General features: G+C 46.4%; 1 protein-coding gene across 4 annotated transcripts in view; it reads right to left on the reverse strand.

Annotated features, from left to right (window-relative positions):
* The window catches only part of CHD7 (chromodomain helicase DNA binding protein 7), a 192,035-nt gene extending 184,351 nt beyond the window's left edge, over positions 1-7,684 (reverse strand). For 3 of the 4 annotated variants that reach the window (XM_050802155.1, XM_050802156.1, XM_050802151.1), the window contains exon 1: positions 7,590-7,684. The gene's annotated coding sequence lies outside the window, so the exon portion shown is untranslated. The remainder of the gene's footprint in view (positions 1-7,589) is intronic. The other variant, XM_050802157.1, reaches the window with a different exon arrangement.
* Between the last annotated feature and the right edge of the window lie 2,924 nt (positions 7,685-10,608).

Raw genomic sequence — 10,608 nt, forward strand, 5'->3', positions numbered from 1 at the left:
ACATGTCTAATTCCATGCCTTTCCCTACACAAAGGCTGGGTGTGGAAACCCAGGTCGCATACGGTTCCTGCTCAGCAGCAGGTGGCTATTTGCCCAACCTCATCCTGATAAAATATATCGTGGAAAACTCAAATCCACCACATGACCTCTGCTGCCTCCTCGGCCACTGCAGATGCCAGGAGAGAAGGCAGGCCCCAAAAAAGCTTCCCCTCTATTCCTCCATCAAAGCCACATCCACAGGAGCCTGTGTGCGCCTTTCCATTCAATGTCTACACCTCTTAGAAACAATCTCTTACACCCTAAGAACACACTGCTGGCCGGACCTAATGACAGAATGTGTTTTAAAGGTTTTTTTTTTTTTTTTAATTGCAAGTTGAACAAATAGTACTAGATATAAATTGCCACAGAGTAGTTAGCACAAGCCCATCTGAAGCTAAAGTTAGTGCACCAAGTTTTCCTGCCATTCCACACATGGAAACATTACTTCTCCTGAATTTAAACGTATTCAAATAATCACTCAAAACTCCTGCAGGTGAAGGCAAACTTTCACATGAAGCATGTCCCTACAACCAAGGCAAGACAGAAAGGAACCCAGAGGACTTGACTGAGTCACAATGGCCACCAAAAAGGCCCATGAGGAACACACAATGACAATAAAAGTATCTTTGAAACAGATCCCTAATTAAAGACACTGAGTCCCAGGAAGGTTATCGTTATGCATACAAGAACAAAATCTGATCTATAACAAAACAGATAACATTATCACCCATATTAGCTGGCAAACACAAAACTACAAATACTTCCCTAAAAAAAGCTTCAAAATTAATGTTCCAGATTTTCATAATTTATCTTATATAATATTAAAGTCAGCAATACAGAAGCTTTTCTGGGTGTAACAGCATCGCTCATTTGCCACCAGTAACCATGCTGTACAATCTACTTTTTATAATAATTGAACAAAGTAACTTTGAAGGTAATTTACTTATTAAACTGGTTTATACATATACTCCACTAAAAACCAGGTAAGTATTCTGATCAACACTGGTATTCTTCTCCACATTTATTTAAATAATGTATTCACTCCTACCTTGCCTCTGTATGACTACAACCATCTTCTAAAATACAACTCTCTCCGAGGGAGACTGCAGCCCTGAGAACATGGGGGACCTGCCAGCCACATATCGGGAACCCAAAGACCTTGCCCTAATATGTGACTAGCAACAGAAAGCAGCCTCCATAAGCGGAGATATAGAAGAAGAAAATGTGCCAAGGTCTGGTTACCACAGGATTCTATGCTTAACCTGGAATGAGCAAACTCCTACAAAGTGCTATGTATCAGGCAAGTAACAAGCAAAGTGCTATGTGTTCAGCAAGTAAAGCTTCCCTCCCGTCTCCCATTTCACTGAACCCATTCACATTCCTTGATGGACTCCCCACATGCCAATATCTTTTGGTTAAAGCTAGCAGATTATTTTTTTTTTAAGTTCTGGAATGTCACTAGCAATGCAAAGGATAAAATAATGTTATCATGGTCCATTATCAGCTACCACAATCATATGCTACAAGAACTCATGAGCTTCCTTCTCAAATCTTCAGCAAAGCTGATTCCTGCCTCTGTGAATAGCATCAGCAGCCAACCAGCCAAGCAGGGAACACGCTAGAAACCTATATGCCCTGAGATCTCCCTCTTGAAAGCGCATCTATCCCCAAGTCCTGTTCATTCAAACTGTTAAACATCTCTCAAATCTGTCCATTTCTCTCCATTCCCATGGCCACCACCAATGTAGTCCAAATCATTGTCATTTCCTCATCCCACAGACCACAACAAAAGCAGGCAGGACATTGTCTCCAACCTATTGTCCTCTCTGCACCCACCAATTCAATCTTCTTCAAAACACAACTCTGCTTGTGTCAAACACTGCTTAACATTCATCAGTGGTTCCTACTGCTTTTTTCAAAAATCCCAAATTCGATATCCTGAAAGCCCTGACCAAGTTGGATACTGCCTACCTCGAGTCTCATCTTGCAGTTCTCTGAGTGCCTCAAACACACAGCCTCCCTGCAGGTGAGGGGCACTGCCTGAAGTGCCCTCACCCCTTCTTCTACCATCATTCAGATGGCAATGCTAAAGCCACTTCCTAAGAGGTAATACCCCACCCAACTGACCGAATCCCCAAGTCCCAAGCTCTCATTCCTCCTGGCACCCACTGTATCACACTTACGACCTTAAGGTAGCCCGTTTTTGTGTGAGTTTACCATGTCCTCTCATGTCATCACTATATTGCCAATTCATAGCATTGCATCTTTCAGGTAGCAGGTACCCAACAAACAGCTGAATCAATGAGCAAAACCACAGATTAAACAGGAAGACTAATCACAGTCCAGATTCTGTGGCCATGAAAGCCAATCCTGACGTGCACAGAGGAAGCAAGGCTCAAAGGGTCACTTTAAAAAGTGCCTTAGATTCCACATTAGCATAAACAAACAAGCCTGAGAGTGAACCAGCCTTTACTGCCAAGTTATGTTTCCTCATAAATATCTACATTATTTTTTACTTTTAAAAAGACATTTCTAAGTTTCAAAGTAAAAGCAGAACAGAAACCCCCAAAAAATCCTCCTCTGAAAAAACAATCACGTTTGCAGTCAGTCACCTAACATTAGTTAAAAAGCAACAGGAATCTAGTTATGGTGATCAATACATGCATCTAAAGTGAAAACAGTTACCAAATCTTGAAGTAATTATCTCTGCATTTTTCTAACTGGATAATCATAGTTTAAAAAATAAAACCTCCAAAAACAGAAGCAAATTATTGTTGGTTTAGGAACACCTTTAAGAGCTATGTTGTCCTATGCTGTAGGATTCTAAAGCCAGAAGGTACCTTTGAGTCAGAACATGAGCAAGAGCTGCACTCTTACAGAGCCAACAAAGACAAGGCCAGCATCCCTCCTGCACCGGCACCATGCTAGGCACTAGGAAGACAACTGTAACTGAGATAAGCTCTGCAACGGTAGGTGGCCAGTCAGAGGCAGTTCATTTAATTAATCTCTCTGGGCTTTACTTCCTTCATCTGTAAAATGAGAAAGTTCAACTAGCTCTCTAAGGTCCTCATACTCTAAATATCCAATGATTCTCTAATGAGTATAAAATGAATTTTTATTTGACAATATCATTACAACTTCCTGTTTCTATTTCTTTTTTATCATGCAGATGTGATTTCATTTCAAATTTTTAATATATTGATAAAAGTAAAATACGGACACATAGTCAGTGTTTTAAATTACCTTCCCAGTTCTTAACAACCACCATAATCAGCTATGGACTTCTGCCATCACTGCAACCTGAGTGATACCCAAATTGAAATAAATCATTCTGTCTTTGTATTTTTTGTAGAAAAACCAAGTGATTATTGATTTTCAATTTCTTTTCTATTTTAAAATCATTCACCTTTGAATGTCAACAATTTTTTTAAGACTAAATAAAGTTTTATAGATAAAGGGGAAAATTGTATCTCCTGAACTAATGAAACTATAGTGGTTCTGGAAACCTGTCTAGAAAAATGCCAAATTCTGAATTTCCAATCGCATGAAAAGAATGTATTTTTTTTAAGATACACAAATATGACCACATGGGTGACCAAGACAACTGAAAGGGTCCCATAGAGCCAATATATTCCTGACATCATCTTAGTATCACCTAAGATGTTCCTTCTCCACCCTTTTCGGTGAATTTAGCTATGTGACTATGTGCTTACTACTTATATGTAGAAATCATTTGCTGAAAAAGAATCACTGTCTTACAAAGTTGAAGTTTTAAGAGCCATTTGCTCAGACCTGACTAAACATTTTTATTCTTGTAATGCCATATTTATATTAGATGTTTCTAAGATGGCCATGGTGTCTGCTATCAAACCCAAAAGGTTGTATTTAGTTAATGAAAGATGAAAGATATCTATTACTTATAAGTTTTTCTTAAAAATCAAATGTGAATATTTGTTTACCTATAGAACTCTCTATGAGAGACAGTACACTCCCTGAGGGAAAGTACTGCCTTTTATTGTTTTAACCATGGAAAGCTTGCCAAGGTTTGCTGAATCAAAATTAACTAAAGGCATAGTGACTGTGTGGCAAGCAAACTTTTTCAAGCATGTGGAACACAATGCTGTAATATTAGGTTTGAGAGAACTACACTAACTCGGCACTTACATTGCTTTTATGGGTTACACAGCAGGCACGCAGAAGCATTTACAGTGTATTCTCTCATAACAAAATATTCCTGCTATTTTGACCTAACTGCTTAAAAACTATAACGTTACTGACTTCGCATCTGTATGAAGAAACGGTTGTAATATTTCCTTGATGTTACTGTATTATAAAGGAACTCTTCATGGTATTCATTTTAACTCAATAAAAGTAAGGCTAACCTAAAAGACTCATTATGAAAAAAGTTTGGGAAATGTTTCTGTAAGTTGAACTGATGAAAAACTAGACCAAATACTGGCGAATCTATGAAAGTACTATTTTAAAACTAAGTTACTGAATACATTGTTATAAATTTGACTTCTGTATTTTCAACTTGGGAAAAAAAGTTAATTATTTCCTCGAAAGAGGAAAATAATATTTGGGTTTTTAAATATCACCTCTACAACCATTCCATCATTCCTCTATTCTGCCTTCTATGTTAAGACATACAAAAGAAAGTAATTTTTTTAAAAAAACTAATTTAAAACTAAGGCCATTGATTAAATGAATATAACAATTTAAAATTCATATACCAGTCTTTTAAAAGTATAATTTATTTCTTATCTGAAAACTCATTTGAATCTCGAAAGCATAAACCCAGGATACAATTCATCATGGTTCAATTTAGTGACTCGCACAGGAGAAAAAATTAGAAAATATAAAGAGAATAAAACCCACAGTGCTAGAAAACAATCCCAATTCTTGAGTGCCAAGATGAGGAAATTCACCTGTTACAAGCCTGACAAAAATTCATTATGTCCTTTTATTAGCAGATTACCAAAAAAGAGAAAATGCCAGATTTCCACTATTGGGCAAAATAAGAAAATTTACCTTCCGAAATTTGCTAGCAGCTCAAGCCCTTACCCATTTCCAAATTATTTTACTTTATAACTTTTTTCCACAAGACAGATTTTTCAGGGAAAATAAACTTTTCCTGAGCAAACTGGAAGACATAAAATGTCTCCTACTTATCACCTAGAAAGGCAAACCAAGTCCTACTCCATGCCCCAAGCATCTAGCTTTCAGCCTCTTTATTATCATTGTCAATGAATGGGCCCCAGTCAAATGAAAGCTGCCATTTTAGGGTAAAGACTGGAGGGCTTCTGTTGTGCAACAGCAAGACAAAAACACTGCGCGACAGATGTACTCTGGGGGCTGGGAGAAGCATTCAACTTCGTAAAATCACTGCTCAAGTTATTTCTGAAATAGGAATTACCTAGTACTTAGACATTACTGCAATCTAAACGTAATTATAACTGGGATAAATCAGGTACCAATGCTGCTAAGGTCACAGTCACTAAGATATTTTTTGACATCGTTAGACAAGATCAGTGAAGAAATGAAGACATGTATTTTGTTTCCTCTTTGCTACGTATACTGAGTACTCCCTCCCTTACCGAAAGAGAATTGGGGTGAAATAACACTCAACCCTTTAGAAAGGTATCGCCCACTGCAAAGACGGCTTAAATTAAAATTTTTAGAAAATAAAAAATTAGGGCCTCACGAAATCCTTTAAAAATAAATTAAGACATGTAATGTATTCCAGAAATTAAGCCCCCAAAAGAGACACTTTTTAAGATAACTTATTTAAATCGATTGCTAGATAATATACAATGGGAAACTAAAAAGTATACTTAGCAAGTGGAGCGCTGGATAGTGTATCTAATTCTAGCAATTCAAAAGGAAACTCTCTCCATGTGGGTTGCTACTTTTCTTTTGTCCATTGTCTGTTCAGAAGAGGGGGAAAAAAACTAGTTTAAACCAAGGCGTGAACAGTCTCTAAAAGTGACCTCCAGGAAAAGAGTCCGACCCATAGCAGGAGCACTCTCCGCGCCGCTCGCTCCACGGGGGCGCTCACAAAGCGGGCGGCCGGCCGGGAGTTTGGGGTGCGCTCCCACGGCTCCGGGCTCCTCGAGGCAGAGCCATCCGGAGAAAGGCGGCTCGGTAATGATGGCTGCTCGGGGCCGGCGGCTCCTTCCCCAGAGCCTCCCGACCAGCGCCCCCACCCCCGCCCGGGATCCGCCGCCACCCCCCTCCCCCGCGACCTCGCCAGCCCCGCGCCGCCGCGCCCGCCCAGCACCGCAGCCCAGCCGGTGCCCGCGCCCCCGCCCGAGCCCCGCGCCCCCAGCGAGCCCAATCCCCGGTGCGAACCAAACAAACAACGCGTTCCCCACCGCCCTCCTTTCCTCTCCCCGCTGACCGCTTGGCCTCCAGCCACCTCGGCCGTTCACGCTCCAAGCCGCGGCTCTCCGCGAGGGCAGAGCGCACCCGGGTCACCTCGGGGGCCACCTGGTGACCCCCCCCACCGGCGCTGACCCCCGGCGGGCTGGGGGGCGGGGGAGCCGAGTTGCGTTGGAGGTTAAAGTCGCTATTATGCAGCTGCCGCCGCCGGCGGCCCGGCCAGCTCGGCAAGGTGGGGTCCCCTCCTTGCCGCGCCTCCCGGCGCTCGCCCCGGCCCCGCTCCCTTTCTTCTCCTCCTCGCGCACTTAGGAGCCGCCGGGGAGCCCCAAAAGCCCCCAACTCCGGGCTCGCAACTCCGCGCCCGCGCCCGGCACTGGCTGGGCTCGGGACGCCTCCCGCGCCGCGTGTTCGCGCTGCCCCCGCCCCACGCGGCGCCCCGCGCACTTTCCCCGCCGCCGACCCACCACGGTCGGTGGCGGTCCCCGCGCGGGCTGGCGCCGCCGCGCCGGGAGGGACGCACTTTGTTCGCGCCGGTGCGGCCGCCGCTCCCGGCAAGCGCGGCGTGGTCGGTCCGGAGCGGGGGGCGGGGGCGGGAGGCGGGGGTCGCCGCCGTCCCCGAGCCGCCGCCGCCGCTGCTCAGCCGCCCCGCGCCCGCGCGCCCATCGCCCGCTCGCACTTGAGTTGGAGCCCAACTTTTCCTCCTTCCTTTTTCTCTCGAATGGAGCCGGCAACTCGTGCTCGGCGCCGGCGGGAGGAAACGCGCTCGCGCTCCCCCGCGCGCAGACACGCTCCCTCCTGTCCCCCGTACCCCCCCCCACGCCGGCAGCACAACAAAAAGCCATTTACATGCGAGGAAGTGACCCTCGGCCACACCGCGCGCCCCCGCCGCCGCCGGCCCCGCGGACGCAGGCAAAAGTTGGGGCGCCGGGCGGCGCTCGGGGCGCGGGTTCGGGCCCCGCGGGCGGCGACGCCGGCGACACCGCGCGGGCGGCGCTGCGCTCCTGCGCTGGCCCCGGCCCCCTCCCGCCCTCGCCCCTCGCCCCTCGCCCCGCACACGCCCAACTCCTCGATCCCAACTCCTCGCGCGGCCCCGGCCCCGGCCCGGAGCGATTTCCTGCCGCCGCCGCCGCCGCCCCTCCCGGGGGCGCAGGGTGAACTCTCGCGCTTACCGGGTCGGTCGGGCTCCTCCGCTGCCTAGTGCCGAGGGGAAAACAAAACGCAGAGCGGGCTCCGGAGTTGGCTCGGCAGCTGCGGCCAGGGGGCTGAATCCACGGGCACGGAGTTGGCCGGGGGCGAACGGGGCTCTGGTGAGTTTCAGGGTCTCCGGGTCCCCGGGCCGCCTCCTCCGCGGCGCTCCTTTGTGTAATTTCACTCGATTCAAGTTTAATCCGATAGTTCCCGAGCACGAGCGCGTCCGCACCACCACGGCTCAACCCCCGCGCCGCCGCCGCTGCCGCCGCCGCTGCCGCCGCCGCCGCCGCCGCGGCCCCAGCACGCCAGCGCCTGCGCGCGTCCGGCACGCCGCGCGCACCCGAGACCGCGGGGCCGCGCGCGCCCGCCGCCGGCTCCCTCCGGGCCGGGCCGCGCCGCGCCGCGCCGCGCGCCCGCGCGCCGCCACCTGACGTCAGGCGCGCCTGGCATAATTTATGCAAGAATTCGGCCGGGGTGGCGGAGGCCGAGGGAGAGGCCGAGAGAAAGGGGGCGGCGCGGAGCTGCAGGGCCGCGGGCCGCAAGGGCGGGCCGGGCGCCACTTCCCGTCCCCGGGCGGGCGCCGGCGCTGCAGGCGGGTCCGCCGGCCGGTGCGCCGCTGCCCCGCAGCCTTCCTTGCCCAGCTGCTCGGAGCGCTCGGCCGCGGAGCCCAGGCGCGGGCAGGAGGGGCTGCTGCCACGTCTCCCGCGCAGCACCTTCCCGGAGCCGGGTGCGCAGCCCCGGGGCAGGAAGCGGGGCTCCTCGCCGGCTGCGACCCTCCTGGCCGCGGCGAAGGGTTTCCAACGCTGCGCGGCCGGCGGCGGCCGGAGGTGTCTGGCGGTCTCTGCAGTAATTATCCTTCAACTTGAAATTATTTTCCCACATGAAATTATTCGGAATGGACACGTTCCATTCCAGATGGGTTCGTGCCTGCTTCTCCACATCGCTTTTCCCATCTCTTCGTGGATAGGACACTGGATCCACTACTTAATCAAAAAGTTTAACTAGATGGCATTGATTTTGTCAAATTTGTTACCATACCAAAAAAGAGGGAAAGCAGAGAGCGCAATGATTATGAAACAAAGAAATAGGATGCATGCTCATTATTAAACGTGTCGGGACTAGAATGTTTTACTCATTCTTTGGCCAAAATGGCACTTGTATATGATTGCATAGTCTTAAAAATCCGAGCCTCTTATTCCATTTCTCTTCCCGGTACAAAATGAATATTAAACCTGAAGAAAAAAACATTTTTTATTAATTTTTATTTTAGGAGACAGATTTACAAACATGGATTAAGCCTCTTCTATCTGCAAAATACGGAGCTATGTGTTTAAACCATCAATTGTAAACTTTAAGATAATTTTATTAGGTTAAAGATTGCACTTATTTTTAAATCAAGAAAGGAACTCATATCAACCAAAGATTGTCCTATGGCAGGTACAGACTGAATAGTTATTACTGGACTCCAAAATAAACTGAGAAAATAGCAAAACTGTGTAAAATGTACTAATCTCACTCACTGTTTGATGGTTACACTACCTGTAGTGCTAAGCCTGTAATCACAATATTGTCATTTGGACAAAAGATTAATCAAAACTATCTCATTATGTAACTACTACAACTATTCAGTAAGTTTGATTATCCTAGACTTAATCACTAAGACATTTATTTTCTGATTTTAGTAATAATTTTATAAATGTCACATTGTATTGTAGTTTGTTAAATGCACTGCTTTTAGCTTGCTTTCATCATATACTTGAGTTTTGTTCTAAAAGAAATGTTTTAATGTTTAAGGAGCTTATAGATAATCAAAAAGAAGATAGAAGACAGTACAGAAAGAATTCTGACATTTAAAAAGTTGAAAACACTAAAATCAACTTCCATCTGTTTTAAACCGGGTATCACAAACAAAGAATCACAATTCTGAGGTTAGACTACTGTTTCCATTAAGTTTATATTTCCCAATGAAAGCATATGAAAGGTGCTTTAGGGGTGTATGGGGCGGGGGGTTAAAAACAGGACACAATGTCTAGAAAAAAATCACTAGTACTTGACTATATTAGAATACATTTTTAAAATAATGTGCCATAAAAAAATTATGTCTTATCTTTTACAGTGTGCCACAGCTCCATGGCAGATGTGCATTTATTTCAAGGCAATTCACAGGAGAAAAAAACGTGACATCTACATATAGTGAAATTACAATATTACAAATAACTTGTTATCAACAAATAGTGCCTATGAGGAGATTCCCTGTGCTCTTGTACATTTAACTCGAAAGCTAGGAAACTTCCTTTTAAAATATACCAGTGCCAATGTAAAAACAGTCCTACAGAATGTAAGTCCTCTGACTTATAGTCTATAGTCTACTTATCCTGATCACTGCCCTGAGCCATCATGAAGTCTCTAAGCTTTTAGATGTTGTGGTGGTGTGGAACGTAAGGGGCCTTAAAAAGTAGAAGCCCTCAGGGGCAAACTCCTAGGCAGATCTGGCCTACCTAAATCATACTTCTCACCACACCACCACCATCACCTCCGCACCCCCCTCCCCCCCCCCCCCCCCCCCCCCCCCCCCCGCATTCCCCTTTAGGCTGAGATGTTTTTTCTCCATTTGCTTCACTATTGAAGTTTTCCCAATGAGAGTAATTTGAATTCACAAGCTTTCCCTTTAAGTATGCAAATACCTTAGGGTGAGATAAGGGGCTACTGGTCTTTCACAGATGATTGTAAATTGGTTCAATGGGTTGCTTTCCTCCCAACACCTAGCCAGGCTAACAAATTTAGAGACTTAGCCATTCATTCAACTTCGAGTGCCTAAGAGGTTCCAGGATTGGTTCTAGGTACTGGAGATATAGTAGTGAACAAAACAGACAATATGTCCTGCCCTCGTAGAGTTTACAATCTAGTGGATTGGTAGTTTTGATTTGGTGATAAGAGAATGGTAATTTTGGAGTCTGAGCCGTGGAGGAATAGGACAGGCCTGAGTTCCTTGTAGCC

Source organism: Macaca thibetana, chromosome 8 (genome assembly GCF_024542745.1).
Source record: "Macaca thibetana thibetana isolate TM-01 chromosome 8, ASM2454274v1, whole genome shotgun sequence".
Lineage (NCBI taxonomy): Eukaryota > Metazoa > Chordata > Mammalia > Primates > Cercopithecidae > Macaca > Macaca thibetana.